The sequence below is a fragment of the Ceratotherium simum genome, chromosome 14 (genome assembly GCF_057802395.1).
Source record: "Ceratotherium simum simum isolate JZ-2026a chromosome 14, ASM5780239v1, whole genome shotgun sequence".
Taxonomy (NCBI): Eukaryota; Metazoa; Chordata; class Mammalia; order Perissodactyla; family Rhinocerotidae; genus Ceratotherium; species Ceratotherium simum.
Window position 1 is genome coordinate 8,813,740 of NC_141913.1, and position 22,722 is coordinate 8,836,461.

At 36.8% G+C, this 22,722-nt stretch overlaps 1 protein-coding gene across 1 annotated transcript in view; it reads left to right on the forward strand.

Annotated features, from left to right (window-relative positions):
* The window catches only part of LOC147915255 (uncharacterized), a 167,263-nt gene that overhangs the window by 72,237 nt on the left and 72,304 nt on the right, over window positions 1-22,722 (forward strand). Inside the window, exon 3 of the mRNA XM_087439400.1 lies at window positions 8,128-8,249. The gene's annotated coding sequence lies outside the window, so the exon portion shown is untranslated. The remainder of the gene's footprint in view (window positions 1-8,127; window positions 8,250-22,722) is intronic.

Below are 22,722 nucleotides of genomic sequence, written 5' to 3' on the forward strand. Positions count from 1 at the left end.
TGGCTAGTAGATCTCAAAGAATATTGCTAGGGATAAAGAAGGTCATTTCATAATGATAAAGAGGTCAATTACCAAGGGAACACAGCAATCCTAAATGTTTATATGCCTAGCAACAGACTTGAAAACACATGAAGCAAAAACTGATAGAACTGAAAGGAAAAATAAAGTCCATAATTTTAGCCAGAGATTTCAGCACTCTCTCCATAATGATAGAACAAGTAGAAAAAAATCAGTAAGGATATACAAGACTTGAAAATTGAAGCAGAGAGAATATTTTCCAATTCTATGAGGACAGCACTATTCAGATACCAAAACCACGCAAAGACATTACAAGAAAACTACAGATCGGGCCGGCCCCGTGGCATAGCGGTTAAGCACGCGTGCTCCACTGCTGGCGGCCTGGGTTCGGATCCCGGGCGTGCACTGATGCACCGCTTGTCAGGTCATGCTGTGGCGGTGTCCCATGCAAAGTGGAGGAAGATGGGCACAGATGTTAGCTCAGGGCCAGTCTTCCTCAGCAAAAAGAGGAGGATTGGCATGGATATTAACTCAGGGCTGATCTTCCTTACAAAAAATAAATAAATAAATAAACAAATAAATAAAACAAAACAAAAAACTACAGATCAGCATCCCTCATAGACATAGAATCAACAATTCTTAAAATTTTAGCAAATTGAATCCAACAGTGCATAAAAAGGATAATTAGTGACCAAGTTCCAGGAGTACAAAGTTGGTTTAAAATTTGAGGATTCATGGATACACTGTCCATTTTCCTAACTCAGATATAGCACACACCAATTTTCCTAGGTTATTTCTTCTAGAATCACTGTGTCCTTCTAAAAATCTGACTAAATCTGAAAAATTGTTTTTCTTGGGGTAGAACAGAAGTCCTTTCTAAAGATATTCTGACTTTAATCAGGCAAATCTTCTGGATTTGCTTTTTAAAAATACAAAACAAAAATAAAAAGAGGCATAGCAGGATTCAATTGAATTCTTACATGTTACTATTTTTAAATTTCTGCTGCATTAGTTTTCTATTACTTTGTAAAAAATTACCACCAACTTATTGGCTTAAAAAAGCGCACATTTATTATCTCACAGTTTCCATGGTCAGGAGTCTGGGCATGGCTTAGCTGGGTCCTCTGCTCAGGGTCTCACCAAGCTGTAATGAAAGTGTTGGCTGGGCTGCATTTTTATCTGGAGGATTGTCTGGGGAAGAATCTGCTGCTATGCTCACTCAATTTGTTGGCTGGATTAATTTCTTTGTGACTGTAGGACTGAGGGCCTCAGCTTTCTGCAGGCTGTCAGTTGGAGGACACCTTCAGCTCCTAGTGGCTACTTGCAGGCCCTCAAGGCTTCCCACAGTTCCTAGCCATGCGGCCTTTCCCAACATAGCTGTATATTTCATAAAGCCAGTAAGGACAGTCTCTAGAGTGAGTCTACTAGCAAGCAGAGTAGAGTGGTATAAACATAATGTAATCTGAGGAGTGACAGGGTATCCCATTATCTTTGTTATATTGTATTGGTTAGAAACCCACACTCAGGGGCCGGCCCCGTGGCTTAGCGGTTAAGTAGCGGTTAAGTGCGCGCACTCCGCTGCTGGCGGCCCGGGTTCGGATCCCTGGCGCGCACCAACACACTGCTTCTCCGGCCATACTGAGGCCGTGTCCCACATACAGCAACTAGAAGGATGTGCAGCTATGACATACAGCTATCTACTGGGGCTTTGAGGGAAAAAAATAAATAAATAAAATTATAAAAAAAAAAAAAGAAACCCACACTCAAGGGGAAGGGATTAGATAAATCATGAACACCAGGAGAGGGGATCATGTGGAGTCAATTCACAGTCTGCCTGCACATTAGCCTAAAGGACTTCAGGCATTAACAGACTCTTTAAAACAAAAGTGAAGCAGTAATAAAATAACAATAATTATCTCTGAAGTTAATAGAGAGATATAGGAATTTGGACTGAATGATAAATTTGTTAGGTTCAGTTTTGTTTAGAGATCATTTTTTAAAAAAACAAACTATTGATTTGATTATCATTGCATCTTAATTTATTGAGTATTCAGACTTTTATTATGCTGTAATTATGATTTCCTATGTAAACTCATCTTTCCAATCTGACTGTAAGTTCTCAAAGGCAGATAGCATTTTTGACTTTATTGGTATTTACAATATCTTTTAGCTTGTTAATGAGAGCATGTAGGAATTCAGTACAGTTCATTTGAATGTTTAGAAACATACACTGAATCAGTTTATTGCACATTTAAAAACAAAAGTGCTAAAAATAAAACCCCACCAAAAGTGCTTTGGCTTCATCTATTGGTGGATAAAACTTTAACTGATTGAGTTCAGCTCAGTTGGAGTTTAGAAAAATAGTGTAAGTTGCTTGATTTACTATTCCTTTTTTAAAAACCTTTTTTATTTGGAAAAAATTTAAATATATACAAAGTAAACTCTAGTATAAGGGTTTATGTTTAAAAATTTTAAGTTTTAGAAAATTTACTTATTTTATGAATTAGAGAAGTTCAAGATTATTGCTATTAAAATGTAACTATTATTTATCTGTATTCTCGTATGGCTTTTTTTTTTTTTGAAAGGAGAGAAAATTGTTGTGTTACAGAAGTTGCGCTTGAGTTATGGCTCATCCTACTTGTGCTAAAACCTATGGTGAATAGTCATATTAATTTACTTAAACTTTTTTTTCATAATGGAAAATTTCAAACATGCAAAAGTGGAGGAAAATAGTATCATGAACCCTCATGTACCCATCACTGAGCTTCAGTAATCATTAACACATGGACAATCTTATTTCATTATACCCTCAACAACTTCTCCCAACCTTATACTGCATTGAAGCCAATCCTAGGCATTATATCATTTCATTTACAAATACTATAGTATGTATCTCTAAAATATGTTTATCGTTATTACACTTAAAAATTAATAGAAAATTTTTAATATTATCAAGTATTCAATTGGTGTTCAATTTCTCCAATTATTTCATTTTTTTTTAAACAATTGCTTTGAGTTAGATTTAAAATGAGGTCCACGCATTGTACTTAGCTGGTATGGTTCTTAGATCTATAGATCCCTTCCTCTTTTTTGTTTGTTATGTTTTGGAATAGAATTCCTATCTTGAAGGTGGTTAGAGACCTTGGAAAGTTACCTAATCCATTCCCTCACTTTCACGTCGAGCAAGATCACACCTAAACTATCTTGGTCAGAGAGGTACTGTCTGAGAAAGTTTCCATTCTGATGAAATCAACTCTCTTGGGGTCTCTTCTACATTGAGATATCTGAGGCTGTGGAGATACTTTGCAAAAGGGAGCCATCAAAATGAATTTCATGTGCACAATGGACTAACTGCTGGAAAGATCTCTTACTTCCTTCATTTCCAATAGCTAGAATTCACTTTGGCCACTAAACTGACAAGAGGTTTTCTTTGTTAGATTTGAGAGGTTACTATGAAAGTACAAAGAACTCTTCTCAATGAAAGAATTTGTCTGGGGACGATGTGTCCCTTCTGTGGGTCTCTGAAATTCTTACCTTAGAGAAATTCAGTTAAACAGTGTTTATATGCTACTTTATATTATCAAAGAGTAATTGATGTTTTCCTTAGAATCCTGGCCAAATTCCAACTCTGATAAATACATTCTACTTCCCAAAATTTCCCCTGCAATTTCAAATGGATTCTGTATTCTTAATTACCTGTCCCAACCTGTTACTTGTGTTGAAGATCACCTATTTAGCAGCTGCTGCTTTTGGCCCCAGAGGCTTGTACCTTTTGGGATTAGAAGAAGGGATCCTGGTAATCTTGGTAAACAAGTATGAGTGTATGCAAGTATGAATGACTTTGAGGGTTCTAGAACTGAAACTTATCCTCTAATATGAAAAAATTGGAAACTTCCAGAGGGGGGGAGAGAGAGAGAAAAAAAAAAAACTATACAGTCATTCCATAAATATGGGACCTTCCATTTGCTCAGTAAACTTTTATTAAGAAATTTGTATGTGTGAGACATTGTTCTAGGTATTCTGGGGGATACAAAGATGAAGCAGATAATAGTTCTTGCCTTAAAGGAATATATAGTATAGTAGGGTGGATGTTTTCACAATATTAGGCAGAGCTAATTACCCTTTTTAAAAAGTCTTCGTTTTATAGTGGATAAAAACTTGAGCAAGTTTCATACTTCTTTAATCCAAGGTTTTCTCATCTGTAAAATGGACATAAATATCTGCCTCAGGGTGTTCTGGGAAAATTTTGTGATGTAAAGCACTTAGGATATTACCTGGCACATGGTAAGTGCTCAGTGAACATTAGTAACTGAATTTCTAAATATGCCACTTGGGTCAGCTGCTAGGGAATGTTAATGCCACTGAAGACTGTACTGGGTTATTCACATAGATTCAGATATCTTGACTCTCTAGGATACAGAACCATTGATGGACAGCTTACTCATCTGATAAACGCCAAGATTAGAGGAGAATTCCACACCCAAGTGCCTAGCAGGCTCCAAGTCTTTCATTTGTAGTTTACTGGTAAAAAGCATAAAGGGAGGAGAAGGAATTGAGATCCTCCTGTTCTCTCCCCATTATCTAACTTAAAATCCTGAGTGGTGTTAGGGACTGAGATTTGGAGATTCAGACCTTTAAATCTGTTACAACAGAAGAAAATAAAAACTTTACTGTTTGACATTGGCACATATTCCGAAGTTCCTCCCTATTTAACAAGCTTTAAGCTTTCATATGAGACATAAGACACTTAAGGGAAAAACTATTGCCATGAGGCAAATGATGACAACAGCTGCCAGGGCACCTTCCATCAAAAGCAAGTGAAGACTTGAAACAAATCTGAGCTCCGGTTTGTTTTAGAAGCATCACTGTGACATGCCTGTGCCGGCAGAGGCTCAGAATGCATTCCTTAACACTAGGACTCTTAAAGACATGCTGGATGCCAGAAGCCCAGTAGTAATGAGGGAGCAATTGTGAAGCTTCATTCAGATAGTCTTCTTTCATTGTGGGCGTGCTGGCTCTGAAAGTTTGGTGCAGGAAGCCACAAGAAAGAATGGGCCAATTCCTTTCCTTCATCGGGGGTTATAGTCCGGCTAATTCACTCCTTTATACCTTTATCCTTCAGACAATTATTGAATGTCAACTATATTCAAAGGCACTGTGTTGGTGATTAAAGCAAGTGAAATAGTATATTTAGGACTGACTGTAAATTATAAACTTCATATTCTACTCTTTGGGAATATTGGAGAAAATCCACTGGGTACTTTAAATTGAATCAAATCAATAGATATACAGTCATCCATCACTCGGTATCCCCAGGGGATTGGTTCCAGGACCCCCTGCGAATACCAAACTCCTCCGAGTCTCAAGTCCCAAATCGGCCCTCCATATCTGTGGGTTCCAGTTGGTTGAATCTGCCGATGCGAAACCAACGGATACGGAGGGCCGACTGTACATAATATGACTACAGAGAAATGAACTTGATTCTTATGTATTGAGAATTTACAACATGCAGAACAACATTCTAGGTACTGAGGAAATCCTAAAAAAATGGTTGGACTCTACTTAGACTGGTGTGGGAGCAGAGGTCTTCGTCAGCTTCACAAAGAGGAATCTGTGTATATTTTTCTGGGAAACTTACTCTGCTTATAAACAGATGGTCCCTTTACTAAGTCTTAGTTTCCTACCTGTGTATCAGTTAACTAGCTCATTCTAAAAACTCCACATTGGTAAGTTATGATCTCAAGCTTCATAGTTATTTGTGGGCTTTCCATATATATAAGTATATTCTTGTTGTGATCACTTTTATACCTTCAGTTTTGGAAGCCCATCTTCTTCCTTTCAGCGTTTTTTTAAGATTATAGTTCTATTAGGATAAGTAGTGTATATTTGGTGTCTCCGTTTCAAACCATAGTTGTCTTTCACCTGTGGAGTGAGAGGGAGCTTTGGGAAAAGTTTGTACATTTTCTTTTAAAAATCTGTGCTATCCATCAAGGTTTTATTAGATAAGGATTTTTTTACATAGTAAAAATGTGCTGTATTTCTAACTTCTAAAAGTCTATGAACAGAGGTTTTATTAAACTATTATCATCAGGTTAACATGCTAAGACAGAATCCTAAATTTTTTTTTTTTTTAAAGATTTTATTTATTTATTTTTCCCCTCAAAGCCCCAGTAGATAGTTGTATGTCATAGCTGCACATCCTTCTAGTTGCTGTATGTGGGACTCGGCCTCAGGATGGACGGAGAAGTGGTGCCTCGGTGCGCGCCCGGCATCCAAACCGGGCCACCAGCATCGGAGCGTGCGCACTTAACCACCAAGCCACGGGGCCGGCCCCTAAATTTTTTTTTTTAATTTTTGTTTATTGCAGTAACATTGGTTTATAACATTGTATAAATTTCAGGTGTACATCGTTATACTTCTATTTCTGCATAGATTACATCATGTTCACCACTCAAATAACCAATTACAACCCATCACCACACACATGTGCCGAATTATCCCTTTCGCCCTCCTCCCTCCCCCCGTCCCCTCTGGTAACCACCAGTCCAATCTCTGTCTCTATGTGTTTGTTTATTATTGTTATTATCTACTACTTAATGAAGGAAATCATACGGTATTTGACCTTCTGCCTCTGACTTATTTCACTTTGCATAATACCCTCAATGTCCATCCATGTTGTCAGAATCCTAAATTTTATTCTCATTATTATCTGTATTCTCATTATTATCTGAAAAGCCAGTTATATTCATTTGTAGCCACTCTTCTTTTCCTACCATATATCCTTAAGACGGTAGGTGAATTTCATTCAATGCCTCCTCCTCACTTCCAGCCAACTCCATTGTGCCTTGAAATATATGAAATCTACTCCTATCAACTCTTTCTGTATGGTCTTTCTTTATGTGTCTTCTGTAATGTCCAGGCTTGTAATCTGTATTCTTTTCTATCTTTGGCCGTTCCATTTGCCAACGTTATATTAGCCCTATTGCATATATCAACAAAGATGTGGTGTCTGCTCTCAAAGAGTTATCTCTCTTTTTGGGTATCCAGGACATATGCCTTTTGGGATAAGTAGCTCCTGTCTATACTTCTTTCATGAAATTTTTGTTTTATGAAAGACCACGGAGGTCTTAAGATTTGATAAGTATAAGTAGCATTGAAAAACTAGGCACATAAAGAGAAAAATCTCTTTAAATGATTCAGCATTGTGGAGTGATTCAAAATATTAGATGGTGGCACAAACTTAAAAATAGTTCTTTGTGTCACTGGCCATTCAATTGGCTAGGCTTTGGTAGGTTGAGATTTTTTTATGTTGCTGTTAGTTGCTTTAAATGGCACTATCAAATGGTCCAGCCATGAGGGATTCAAATTGCTATCAAGTCAAGCAATGCAATATTCTATTATTTTCTTCTCCTAAATACAAATTTTGTCTTCATTTAATTGAATGTATTGTAGTCTTTCAGCCTAGTGAAATAGAAAAGAGTAGAAGGAAATAGAGACATCATTGGCCAAATGTTTTTGGAAATTATCAATAAGAATGCTTCTGATTTCTGAAAATAAAATGGTACCTCTGGTGGGTCAATGGATAACAAACTTCACATGTAGTTGGACTAGGTTACTTACAGTTAGGCAAATGGGTAAAACAAATATCAGCTTAATGGAGGCAATACTGCAGTTTTAATCCTTTGAAAGTGCAGGCACAATCTTTACAAATGTCTAAAAGTTTCTGGTTCTAGGTAAGGTTGAGTAAGCATATTCCACCTTGTCTCTCCCACTGAATACAGCTGTAAAATCTGGGCAGAAAGCATGGAGCAGGTACTTAAGGACTCTGAGAAGTAAATAGTAGTAGGCAGATGGCAGAAGAAAACAATTCAAAATACCACCAAATAGGATGAGTTTACCATTTCTTGTCTTCTGAGAACCCCTAGCCTGAACTTAAGGTAGCCCCAAATCAAGAAGCAGGCATAGCATGGATAGAGAGAGCTCCAGGAGAAAACCTCTACTTGTGGCTTGAGGAACAGGAAAGGGATCAGTTAACACTCAGAGATGAAAGGGGAAATCTCTTCCTCCTCCTTCTCTTTTGAATCCCTTTTCCATTCTCTTGTGCCCTAGGCCTTAGGCAGTTATGCTGTGGTGGTAGCAGTTGCAGCAAGAACAGCGGCAGCTGGGGGCCTCAGCACCTAAAACTGAGGGGAACATTTCTCCCTGATTGGAGGAGCTGTGGTCCCAAAAAGGTGAGGTGAATTCCTGTTGCTTTTTTTTCTTTCTCTCTCTCTTATCCTGCTGCTTGGACCCACAGAAGGGTCAGTCTCAGGAAGTGTGGAAAGAAGTCCAGCTTCCTGATTAGAAAATTGAAAAGGGAGCCCCGGGACACCAGAAATACCAGAGAGATCATAGATTAACTCTTGGGCTCTTCCTGAGCTGTGCATGTGTAGATCTGATCCAAAACAGCATTCCAAAGACTTTGAGAACTGAACTAGGGGATAGACCACAGCCCAAGTCTCAGACTGGTCATTGGGTGGCACACACATGGAACAGAACTGAACACTAGGAAAATCTCAACTTGCATAAGAATTGAGAGATGCTGGTATATATCACAGCTGCTAGAATTATCTGACAAAATATGTTCAAAGAAGTAAGAGCATGCACTCCTTTTTTTTAAAAAAATTATTGTGGTAAGAACGCTTAACATGAGATATACCCTTTTAAGAAATTTTTAAAATGTACACTCCATTATTGTTGTCTATAGGTACAATGTTGTATAGCAGATCTTTAGAGCTTATTTATCTTGCTTTACTGACACTTTGTGGCTGTTGATAAGTAACTCCCCATTTCCCCTGTGCCTAGCCCCTGGAAACTGCCATTCCATTCTTTGATTCTATGAATTTAACTATTAATTTCTATGAATTCAAATAAGTGGAATCATGCAGTATTTGTATTTCTGTGACTGGCTTATGTCACTTAGCATAATGTCCTCAAGTTTCATCCCTGTTGTTGCATATTGTAGAATTTCCTTCTTTTGAAAGACTGAATAGAATTTTGTGTGTATACCACACTTTCTTTATCCATTCATGTGTCGATGGATATGTAGGTTGTTTCCACAACTTGGCTATTGTGAAAAATGCTGCAATGAACATGGGAGGGCTAACATCTCTTTGAGACCCTGATTTCACTTTTTGGGGATAAATACCTAGACGTGAGATTGCTGGATCATATAGTAGTTCTATTTTTAATTTCTTGAGGAATCTCCATACTGTTTTTCATAGTGGCTACACCATTTTGCATTCCTACCAACAGTGTATAAGGGTTCCAGTTTCTCCACATCCTTGCCCATACTTGTTGTCTTGTTTTTTTGATAATAGCCATCTTGACACATGTGAGGTGATATCTCATTGTGGTTTTGATTTGCGTTTCCGTGATGATTAGTGATGTACATTTTTTCGTATACCTGTTGGCCATTTACATGTCTTCTTTGGAGAAATGTCTATCCAAGTCCTCAGCCTATTTTAAAATTGGGTTATTAGTGTTTTTTTGCTATTGAGTAGGAGTTTCTTATATATTTTGGAGATTAACTCCTTATCAAATATATAGTTTGCAAATATTTTCTCCCAATGTAGGTTGCCTTTTTGCTCTATTGATTGTTTCCTTTGCTGTGCAGAAGCACTTTAGGGGCCGGCCCCGTGGCTTAGTGGTTAAGTGCGTGCGCTCCGCTACTGGCGGCCTGGGTTCGGATCCCGGGCGTGCACCGATGCACCGCTTCCCCGGCCATGCTGAGGCCGCGTCCCAATACAGCAACTAGAAGGGTGTGCAACTATGACATACAACTATCTACTGGGGCTTTGGGGAGAAAAAGGAGGAGGATTGGTGATGGATGTTAGCTCAGAGCCGGTCTTCCTCAGCAAAAAAAAAGAGGATTAGCACGGATGTTAGCTCAGGGCTGATCTTGCTCACACACACACACACACAAAAAGAAGCACTTTAGTTTGAAACAGTCTCACTTGTTTTTGTTGCCTGTGCTTTTGGTGTCATATCCATGAAGTCATTGCCAATACCAACGTAGTGAAGCTTTCCCATTATGTTTTCTGCTAGGACGTTTAATAGTTTCAGGTCTTCCATTTAAATCTTTAATCCTTTTTGAGTTGATTTTTGTATATGCTGTAAGATAAGGGTTCAATTTCATTCTTTCACATTTGAATATCTAGTTTTCCTAACATGGTTTATTGAAGAGACTATCCTTTCCCTATTGTGTATTCTTGGCACCCTTGTTGAAGATCGGTTGACCAAACATGCATGGATTTATTTCTGGGCTCTCTATTGTGTTCTGTTGGTCTATATGTCTCTCTCTATGCCAGTACCATACTGCTTTGATTACTGTAGCTTTGTAATATATTTTAAAATCAGAAAGTCTGATGTCTTTAGCTTTGTTCTTCTTTTTCGGGATTGATTCAGCTATTTGGGGTCTTTTGACATTCCATATGAATTGTAGAATTATTTATTCTATTTTTGTAAAAAATGCCATTGGGGTTTTGATAGGGATTGCATTGAATCTGTAGATTGCTTTTGGGTAGTATGGATATTTTACCAATATTAAGTCTTCTAATCCATGAACATGGATATGTTCCCATTTATTTGTGTCTTTTTAATTTCTTTCATCAATGTTTTATAGTTTTCAGTATACATGTCTTTCACTTCCTTAGTTAAGTTTATTCCTAGGTATTTTATTCTTTTGGTGCTATTATAAATGGGATTATTTTCCTAATTTCCTTTTCAGGTAGTTTGTTGTTAGTATATAGAATGCAAATGATTTTTGTATGTTGATTTTGTATCATACCACTTTACTTAATTTGTTTACTAGTTCTAACAGGTTTTTTTATGGAGTCTTGAGGGTTTTCTCTATATAAGATCGTGTCATCTGCAACATACACTCTTGAAAATAATGAAAAGATAGTATGTAAATTGGTGCAGCCACTGAGGAAAACAGTATGGAGATTCCTCAAGAAATTAAAAATAGGGGCCAGCCCAGTGGCGCAAGCAGTTAAGTGCACACGCTCCACTGCGGTGGCCCGGGGTTCGCTGGTTCAGATCCCGGGCACGCACCGATGCACCACTTGTCAAGCCATGCTGTGGCGGCGTCCCATATAAAGTGGAGGAAGAATAGAACTACCATACCATCCAACTATCCCATTTTTGGGTATTTGTCTGAAGAATACAAAAACACTAATTCAAAAAGATATATGCAACCCTATGTTCATTGCAGTGTTATTTATAATAGCCAAAGTATGGAAACAACCTAAGAGTTCATCGATCAATGAATAGATAAAGATGATGTGGTACATATATACAAAGGAATACTACACAGCCATAAAAAAGAGTGAAATCTTGCCATTTGCAACAACATAGATGGACCTGGAGGGCATTATTCTAAGTGAAGTAAGTCAGATGGAGAAAAACAAATACTGTATGATTTCACTTATATGTGAAATCTAAAAAACAAAACAAAACAAAATAATCCCATAGATACAGAGAACAGACTGATGGTTACCAGACAGGAAAGGGGTTGGGTGGTGGTGAAGTGGGTGAGGGGTCAATTGTGTGGTGATGAATGGTAACTAGTCTTATGGTGGTGATCACTTTGTTCTGTATACATATATTGAATTATGATGTTGTACACCTAAAACTTATATAATGTTATATGCCATTTTTACCTCAATAAAAAAAAAGAAAAGATAGAAAGTCTTAAAAAAGAAATAGAGAATATAAAGAAGAACCAAATGGAAAATTTAGAACTGAAAAATATAGTAAGTAAAATAAAAAATTTACTGAATGAGCTTAATAGCAGAATGGAGATGACAGAGGGAAGAGGCAGCGTATGTGAAGATAGAGCAATAGAAATTATCCAATCTGAAAAAAATTGACCAACAACAACAAAAAAGAGCTCGAGATCTGTGGGTTAATACCAAAAGGTTTAACATTCATGTAATTAGAGTCCCAGAAGGAGAGGAGAAAGAGCATGAGGAAGAAACATATTTCAATAAATAATGGCCAAAAGCTTCTAAATTTTGGTGAAAGACATAAACCTACAGATTCAAAAAGTTCAGTGAATCCTAACCAGGACAAACCCAAAGAATCTATGCCTAGACACGTCACAATTAAACTTCTGAAAATTGAAGACAAAGAAAGTATTTTGAAAGCAGCAAGAGAGAAATGATGTATTATTCAAATGACCAGTTTTTTCACTAGAAATTGTACAGGAAAGAAGAAAAGGGAATATTTCTAAAGTGCTGAAAGAAAAAATTGTCAAACCAGAATTGTGTATTTAGTGAAAATATCTTTCAGAAATGAAGGTGAAATAAAGACCTTCTCAGAGGAAGAAAAACTAATAGAATTTATCACCAACAGACTTGCTTTCAAAGAATTAGTAGTTGAACTTCTTAAGATAGACAGGTAATGATACCAGAAGGATATTTGGAGCATCAGGAATGAAGGAAGAGCAATATAAATGGAAAATATCTGGGTAAATATAATAGACAATTTTTCTCCTTTTCAGTTCTTTAGAATATATTTGACAGTTAAAAGCAAAAGCTATAACATTGTCTGGTGGGGTTTTCAATGTATGTGGATATAATACACAAGACAATTACAACATGAAGTAGGGAGGGTGTAAGAATCTATATTGTGGAAAAATTTCTACATTGCATTTAAAGTGGCAAAATATTGATTGTAGTTAGACTGAGAAAAGTTCAGTATGTGTACCATAATACCTATGGTAACCAACACTTCCCCCTACACAAACAGTACAAGAGAAATAGTAAAAAACACAATGGATAAATTAAAATAGAATAATAAAAATGCTCAAATAACCCAAAAGAAGGAAGGGAAAGGGTAGCAGAGAAAGGAAAGACATAGCAAAGAAAGAGTAAACAAATAATAAAAGGGTAGGACTAAATTCAAACATATCAATAATTACATTAAATGTAAATGATTTAAACACACCAATCAAAAGATAGAGATTATCAGAATGGGTAAAACAACATCGCCCAACTGTGTGCTAGCTACAAGACACTTACTTCAAGTATAATGATACAGGAAGGTTAAATGTAAAAGAATGGAAAAAAGCATATCATGCAAATACTAATTAAAAGAAAGCTGGAGTAGTTATGGAAATATCAGAAACACTAGACTTCAGAGCAAAGAAAATCACCAGGGACAAAGTGAGACTTTATATAATGATACAAGAGTCAATTCACTAAGAAGACATAAAAATCCTAAATGTGTAGGCACCTAACAACAGACTTTCAAAATACATGTAGCAAAAAATGGACAAAATTGAAAGAAGAAGAAATAGATAAATTCACAATTGTATTGGAGACTTCAATGTTTTTCTCTCAGTAATAGATAGACAGAAAATTATCAGGGTTACAGAAAAACTGAACAACACTATCAACTAACTGACATTTGTAGAACACCTTATCCAATAACAGTAGAATACATATTCTTTTCAAATGCACATGGAATATTCACTAAATAGATCATATCCAGGGTCATAAGACAAACTTTAATAAATTTAAAATAATTGAAATCATACAGAGTATATTCTTTGACCACAATAGAATTAAACCAGGATCAATAACAGAAAGATAACTGGAAAATCTCTGAACATTTGGAAATTAAATAACTTCTAAATAATCTTTGTGTCAAAGAAAAAGTCTCAAGGCAAATTAGAAAATATTTTGAACTAAATGTAACTGAAAATAAAACTTATTTGTGAGATGCAGTTAAAGCAGAGATTAGAGGGAAAGTTAAAGTATTAAATATTTATGTGAGAAAAGAAGAAAGGTCTCATATGAATAATCTAAGCTTCCACTTTGAGAAACTAGAAAACAAAATAAACTAGCAAAATAAATCTTACACAAGCATAAGGAAAGAATTAATAAAAATAAGAGAAGAAATCAATGAAATTGAAACCAGAAAAACAGTAGAGAAAACCAATGAAATCAAAAGTTTGTTCTTTGAAAATATCAGTAAAATGAATACAACTATAATCAGAATGACAAAGAAGAGAAAAGACACAAATTACTAATACCAGGAATGGAAGAGGTAGTTAAAGAACCCTGCATACATTAAAAGGATAATCATGGAGACCTATGGACAACTCTACTCACATAAACTTGTCAACTTAGATGAAATGGACCCATACCTCAAAAACTGCAGACTACTGAAACATACCAAGATGAAATAGATAACCTGTATATATAGTCCTGTGTCTATTAAAAAAACCTGAATTTTAGTTAAATGTCTTTTCAAAAAGAAATCTCCAGGCTCAAATGGTTTCACTGGCAAATTCTACCAAACATTTAAAGAAGAAGTAACTCCAATTCCACACAATCTCTTGCAGAAAATAGAAGAGGAAGGAACACTTCCCAGCTCATTTTATGAGACCAGCATTATCTTGATACAAACATAAGACAAATACAGTGCAAGAAAATATTCCCCATGAACATAGACACAAATGTCCTCAATAAAATAGTAGCAAATTAAATTCAACAACATATAAAAAGAGTAACATACCATGATCAAGTGGATTTTCTCTTACAAATGTAAGGCTAGTTCAATATTTGCTAATCAACCAATATAATCCACTATATTTACAGTCTAAAGAAGAAACAACACATGATCATATCAATTGATGTGGAAAAAGCATTTGAGATTATTATTATTTTTCGGGGGGGGGAGGAAGATCGGCCCTGAGCTAACATCTGCCAATCCTCCTCTTTTTGCTGAGGAAGACTGGCCCTAGGCTAACATCCATGCCCATCTTCCTCCACTTTATATGGGACGCCGCCACAGTATGGCCTGACAAGCGGTGTGTCTGTGTGTGCCTGGGATCCAAAGCCGCGAACCCCGGGCCGCAGCAGTGGAGCGTGCGTACTTAACTGCTTGCGCCAGAAAAAGCATTTGACAAAATTCAACATCTGTTCACAATAAAAACTCTCAGCAAACTAGGAAGAGAAGCAAACTTGCTCAATCTGATAAGGAAAAGTTACAAAAACCTACAGCTAGCATCATACTTAGTGGTGAAAGACTGAATATGTTCCCTCTAAGATCATGAAAAAGGCAAGAATGTCCACTCGCACCACTCTTATTCAGCATCATACTAGAAGTTGTTCCTAGCGCAATAAGGCAAGAAAAAGTAGTTAAAGATGTATCAAATGGAAAAGAAGAAACGAAACTGCCCATATTCCCAGAAAACACGATTATTTACTTAGAAAAATCCCAAGGAATCTACAAAAAAACCCTCCTAGAACCAATGCATGAATTTAACAAGTCCACAGGATACAAGGCCAATACAAAACTCAATTCTATTTCTATATATAGCAATGAACAATTAGAAACTGAAGATTTATAAAAGTACCATTTACAATAGCTAAAAAAAAAGAGGAAATACTTAGGTATAAATCTTACAAAAGATGTACAAGATCTGAGTGGTGAAAATGACAAAACATTTGTGGAAGAAATAAAATAAATGGATCAACATACTGAGTTCAAGGATTGGAAGACATTGTAAAAATTTTAGTTCTCCCCAAATTGATTTATACATTTAATGTAATTTCAATCTAAATTTTCTAAAATTTATGTGGGGGGACAAAAAAACCAGAATAGCCAAAACAGTTTTGAAAAAGAAGAATAAAGTTGGAGGACTTAACACTATCTGATGTTAAGCCTTACTACAAAGCCACAGTAACCAAGATAGTGTGGTATTAGTGAATGTATAGACATGTAGATCAGTGATACCACATAAGAAAGTCCAGAAATTGGCCCACACACATATGGCCAATTGATTTTCGATAAAGCTGCAAAGACAAGTCAATGCAGAAAGGATCGTCTTTTCAAAAAATGCTGTTGGAACAATTGGATATAGACATGCCAAGAAAATAAACTTCCACCTAAACCTCATACCTTATACAAAAGTAAAATCAAAATGGATCATAGCTCTAAGTATAAAATGTAAAACCATAAAACTTTTAGATGAAAATACAAGAAAGAATATTTATGACCTGGGGTTGGGCAAAGAGTTCTTAGATATAACACTGAAAGCATGATCCATAAAAGAAACAATTAATAAATTGGACTTAATCAAAATTCAAATTTTTTGCTATGAAAAACATACTGTTAAAAGAATGAAAAGATCTTGACATTATTCAAAATTTGCTGATCCACTTATGTAGGTTCCCATTTCTTTTTTCCTTTTTATTCCACTGTGCTAGAATTTAGTCCCGCGACCTTCAGATGCATCTTCACTCATCTCCTGGGCAACCATCTCTCATTTTTACTTAGCAGGATATAGGTAGACCCCCAGAGGCTCTCTCTCACTCAGGCTTGCCTTGGGCCATGAGAAACCTGTTCCTTTGACTCACAGTTGGTGAGAGTGCAGCTAATTTACTGTTTTCATTTGACCACCTCAGTCCTTCCATCCTAAATAGTTGTCTAATAACTAGAGTAATACCACCAACCAGTTATCTGGTATCTAGAAATTGAGAATAAAATTTTATTTTTGTCATGTGTATAATACATTTGTGGATTATCTGTAGCAAATGCTATACTCTAGCTTGCTTGTGGCTTGCCTCTTACAGGGATGTTCCAGATAAGGAAAATAAATCTTAAAATTAATCTAAACAAAAACATAGGAAGATGGCACTGTTGCTGCAAAGAGTTACCTGAAAAATTCCAAATAAACTCTAAAGTTTTGTTTCTCTACTGTTAGATTATCCCTGCAAACAGTCTCCTCTTACGTAGAAAATTAAGAATTAATATGTTGAGTTAATGTGATACTCAAGCAGGAGGACTGAAATGCCATATTGGAATTTTTTCCTCAGCCAGAACAAATATTCTTTGGGTATCCACTTTGTCATAAGAACTCTTCCAGAAGCCAAAAACTTGCTTTTTATCTCCCCAGCCTAAATAATTTTATGGTAATTAATGAGCAGATAATTATTTCTATGCTGTGCCATAACAACTAACCAATTTGTTGAAAACAAAAATCAGTTAACCGATTGTTTTGGCATTATACAGTTTCAGACTGATCAATTTGTGAATAGCTAGAACTCAAGACTGAATGATACACATGGAGGATTTTAAGTTTCATGTGTTAGTCAGTGGTAGTGTAGCGTGTTTTAACCTATTCAGTTTAGTCCTTCCTCATCTCTTTTTCGTACTGTTAGAAGGGCCTTTTTAGCTGATCTTAACGACTCCAGGTTACTCCATACCAAACTGTCATCCACACTGTCATTCAATAATCTTTCAAATTTTTCTAATTTGATCATGCTACTCTCCTTAAAGGCCCCTCAATGGTTTTTTTTATTACATACAAAACAGTTCATATTCTTTAGCTGGCCTTTAGGACTTCGAAAGTTAGTCCCAATCTACCTTACCAGTCTTACTTCCTTTAACATCTTTTCCTCACACTCTATACCATATAGGTGTTCCCACCTGTTTCTGAATATAGAATATTCTTCCAGGTCTTCATATTTTGCACATTCTGTTGAATTAGCCTGTAGTATCCATTACCTGCCCCACACCCCCAACCCCTACCACATGATGAACTCCTTATATCTTCAAATTCCGATTCAGATGTCACCTTCTTTGTGAATTAAGTGCTCCGCTGCCCCTCTCCTGCCACGTTATGTCATTGTAGTACTTTGCACATACTTGTCACAAGGTAGTGTACTTGTTTACGTACCTGTTTTGTCTGATAGAATGTGAGCTCCTTGAAGAGAGGGACTGTTTATTTCTATATCTCAAATCCTAGCACAGTGCCTGACATAATAAACACCCAGGCAATGTTTGCAGAATGAATGATTGATTGCCTAAAAGAGTTAATGCACTTTAGTGGTTTATCGTTTATTCATAAGAGTGAGCACCTGCCCCGGGAGAATCTGGCACATTCATAATTTCATAAGTTACCCTTTATAATGAAGTCAGTGCCCAAAAGAAGCTGTGAAACTCTTGTGGTGCAGCTTGTTCCTTCTCATTCATAAACTCAGCCCAGGGCTCCAGAGGGCATTGGAAGAAAATTATGACTGTAATTATTAAGCATTCCTCTTAGAATTCCTAAGCATGACCAAGCATTTGACATACCCAAAGTTAACCATGGTTTAAAGCTCAAAGATTTCAAGCCCCAAAAATATTTCCATAAATAGCTCAATAAGTTTTAGGATTTGCATATCATAAAAGTACCTATTTAATAGGGCCTTGCCCAAAGGAGATGTTCAATAAATACTTGTTAAATGAATTACTTTTTTCTTCTGTAGCAAAATTACAATAGTAAATGGCACCTATGCATATGTTGCCCTGTATATCTGTGTATGAACTTGATCCTGTAACTCTTAGAATCACAGAATATTCGACCTAGGATCTTTGAGCTCATCTTGTTGAACATCCTAAAGTTACAGATGAAGAGACTGAGGTCTGGAAAGATGAGACCTTGCTTGAGTTGAACCATGTGAAATTACTGTTTTAATAAGTCAAAAGTAGTCCAGAATTGGCAATTTTATTTGTTGCAACCTAAAAAATGTCAAAGTGTACATTCCATATCAGGATACAGAACTCTCCTTGAGAGTAATAAGAAGAAAGGAACTAATGTCTAAAGTGAAAATGAAACATCAAATGGGTTAGCCTCCAAGTTGTAGGAGAGGGATCATGTCTGCCCCTGAGGCTTTACCAGTTAGAGACACATTTGGATCACAGAGTAAAAGGTAATGGTTTGCACTGAATGTCAGGTTGGGAACCTTATGAAGAAGTAATTGACTGATTTTTTTTTTTTTAAGCTCCTGAGCTATAAAAATTTCCTTGCTGAGTTTTTTAAAAATGAGATTTAAAAACCTTTGGTTAGGTTTAACTGGTGTGGCTGTATTTCAAAGGGCCAGAATTCTCAAAGGACTCCTATTTCCTGAACATTCTAGATCTTACCTAAAATAAGGATATGTAACTGAAAGTGAGGATTAGTTTGTTTACTCTGTCCTGCTTTAATGGGAAGCCAGGCTTACCACGGGACTGCATTTAATTTGCAGAATGAGCTTTCAACAGGAAGCATTCTGCTCATGCATGCATGACAGGAGAGGAATGGGCCCCGATATAATGATGTTTTTACCTAAGAAAGAGTTCTGGCTCAGGGATTTCTTTGGGAAATCTCCTTATGGTGTTTTTCCCCTTGATACATGTGGTCTAGTTGGCACTTTTCTTTATCAGCACATACAGTTCAACTGAAGCCCTCCTGTGGACCTTTCTCTCTTTGTTGTCTCTTGTTTCTGTAGCCTTCCATCAGAGGAAATGTGACGTTAGGCTTGGGACCAGAAAAGTCATCATGTTCTTAGAGTATTCAAAGGTTTCTAATCTTAGACTTTTGGGCCTGTGAAGACCCACAGGTGAAAAGGGAACGGAGATGCAATTTTCTAGACAATCAGAGTAAATGTATTTTGTTTGTTTTACTTTTGGATTAGAAAATTACTTCAGCTCATATCTTTACCTCAGAAGTTAAGGTAATTATTTCTGCTTTCTATTTTGCTTTATGTCTACTGAAAAATATCAACAGTGAGAAATGGTTTAAAAATATTAGTCACACCCACACATCTATGAACAGTTAATCTTTGACAAAGGAGCCAAGAACATACAATGGGGAAAAGAAAGTCTCTTCAACAAATGGTGTTGGGAAAACTGGTTAGCCACATGCAAAAAAATGAAAGTAGACCCTTACCTTACACCATACACAAAAATTAACTCCAAATGGATTAAAGACTTGAATGTAAGACCTGAAACTGTGAAACTTCTAGAAGAAGACATAGGCAGTATGCTCTTCCACATCGGTCTTAGCAACATCTTTTCAAACACCACATCTGACCGGGCAAGAGAAACAATAGAAAAAATAAACAAATGGGACTACATCAAACTAAAAAGCTTCTGCACAGCAAAGGAAACCATCAACAAAACGAAAAGGCAACCTAACAATTGGGAGAAGATATTTGCAAACCATACTTCTGATAAGGGCTTAATCTCCAAAATATATAAAGAACTCATGCATCTCAACAACAAAAAAACTAACAACCCAATTAGAAAATGGGCAAAAGACCTGAACAGACATTTCTCCAAAAAAGATATACAGATGGCTGGGGCCGGCCCTGTGGCTTAGCGGTTGAGTGTGTGCTCTCTGATGCTGGCGGCCCGGGTTCGGATCCCGGGTGCGCACCGACGCACTGCTTCTCCGGCCACGCTGAGGCCGTGTCCCACATGCGGCAACTGGAGGGCTGTGCAGCTGTGACATGCAGCTATCTGCTGGGGCTTTGGGGCGAAAATAAATAAATAAATCTTTAAAAAAAAAAAAAAGATATACAGATGGCCAACAGACACATGAAAAGATGTTCAAAATCACTAACTATCAGGGAAATGCAAATCAAAACTACAATGAGATATCACCTGACACCCGTCAGAATGGCTATAATTAACAAGACAGGAAACAACATGTGTTGGAGAGGATGTGGAGAGAAGGGAACTCTCATACACTGCTGGTGGGAGTGCAAACTGGTGCAGCCACTATGGAAAACAGTATGGAGATTCCTCAAAAAATCAAGGATAGAACTACCATATGATCCAGCTATTCCACTGCTGGGTATTTATCCAAAGAACTTGAAAATACCAATGCGTAAAGATACATGCACCCCTGTGTTCATTGCAGCGTTATTCACAATAGCCAAGACTTGGAAGCAACCTAAGTGCCCATCAAGGGAAGAATGGATAAAGAAGCTGTGGTATATATACACAATGGAATACTACTCAGCCATAAGAAACGATGAAATCCAGCCGTTTGTGACAACAGGGATGGACATTGAGGGTATAACGCAAAGTGAAATAAGTCAGAGGGAGAAGGTCAAATACCGTATGATTTCCTTCATCAAGTAGTAGATAATAACAACAATAAACAAACACATAAGGACAGAGATTGGATTGGTGGTTGCCAGGGGGGAGGGGGGAAGGAGGGGGTGAAGGGGATGGTTCGGTACATGTGTGTGGTGATGGGTTGTAGTTGGTGTTTTGGTGGTGAACATGATGTAATCTGTGCAGAAGTGGAGGTGTAGTGATGTACACCTGAAATTTTTACAATGTTGTAAACCAATGTTACTGCAATAAACAAAAAATTAAAAAAAAAAAAAAAAGAAACGATGAAATCCATCCATTTGTGACAACAGGGATGGACATTGAGGGTATAATGCAAAGTGAAATAAGTCAGAGGGAGAAGGTCAAATACCGTATGATTTCCTTCATTAAGTAGTAGATAATAACATAATAAACAAACACATAGGGACAGAGACTGGATTGGTGGTTACCAGAGGGGAAGGGGGGAGGGAGGAGGGCGAAAGGGATAATTTGGTACGTGTGTGTGGTGATGGGTTGTAATTAGTATTTGGGTGGTGAACATGATGTATAATCTATGCAGAAATAGAAGTACAATGATGTACACCTGAAATTTATACAATGTTATAAACCAATGTTACTGCAATAAACAAAAATTAAAAAAAAAAAATCTTGCACTAATAACTATGCAGCTATTGTAGATGGACCAGATAGTGGTAAAGTGAAAATCTGCTACATAACTTTGGCGATTTGAGCCACTTGAGTGGAGCTAGTAAGCAGCCCATCCTTGCATCCTCTAGGAGCTGAGTTGCCGTCAAGCCAAGACTCGTAGCCAAAGCTCAGTGAGAACCTGGACCTGATAGAAGGTCTAGAATTGAGAAAATAAAGATTTGAAAGAACCAAAACCATAGTATTAACATTTTTATATTGAGAGAATCTGTGCATATTTGGGATTGTATGTACTTGTAAAAGAAAATTTTGGCCTCTTAGAGTAAGCACCTCATGACTAATTTAAAATGTATAACTTATGACTTTAAGTTGAAATCTTACTAAGTTTATGCTTAGCAGCAAAACATCTAATAAACATCTAAGGTCACTATATTTATAAATTTACTTTATTAGACTGGTAATTATTTAGTACTTAGGAAAGGTACTTAAAAAGGAAATAGAATTTCAAATGTAGCTTAAAATGTTGTAAGGTGTTTAATAGTTTATAAATGGGATCTAAGGCCCCTTAAACATAAATGATAAAATTTGGTAGACTTACGAGTTTTAATGGAATAATATTTATAAGCTATACTGAAAAGCTTAGGAAAGTGCCCCCAGTACTTCACCACTCTTTTGCATCCACAGCCATTGAGACCTCATGAAGCCTCCAAGCACTGTATGGAGACTCGGCTTGTCACAGGAAACCCTTGTCCCCACCCACTGCAGAAGGACCTATCTTCCTCACCTCCCACCATACCCTGCCCCTCATCTTTCAGTGATGGAAAACATTTTAACTCCTGGACAAGCATATTAATAGCCTAATGAATATATAGGCATACATAAGGTGACCATATAATTTATTGTCTAAACCAGTACATATTTGAAAGTGAAAGGGAGTACCATTAATAACTGTTCTGAGGCAATAGACTTAAACCAGGATTGTCCTGGGCAAATCAGGACAAGATCCCCCCAGGTATAAATGTGTGGCTTGTAAATACACGAGGGGAAGAAAGTGAACTTAGCTTCCATCATAAGATGGTACCAAGTGTCAACAACATGTTAAATCCCTTAATGTTTTACTGGAAAAGTACTAAGAGC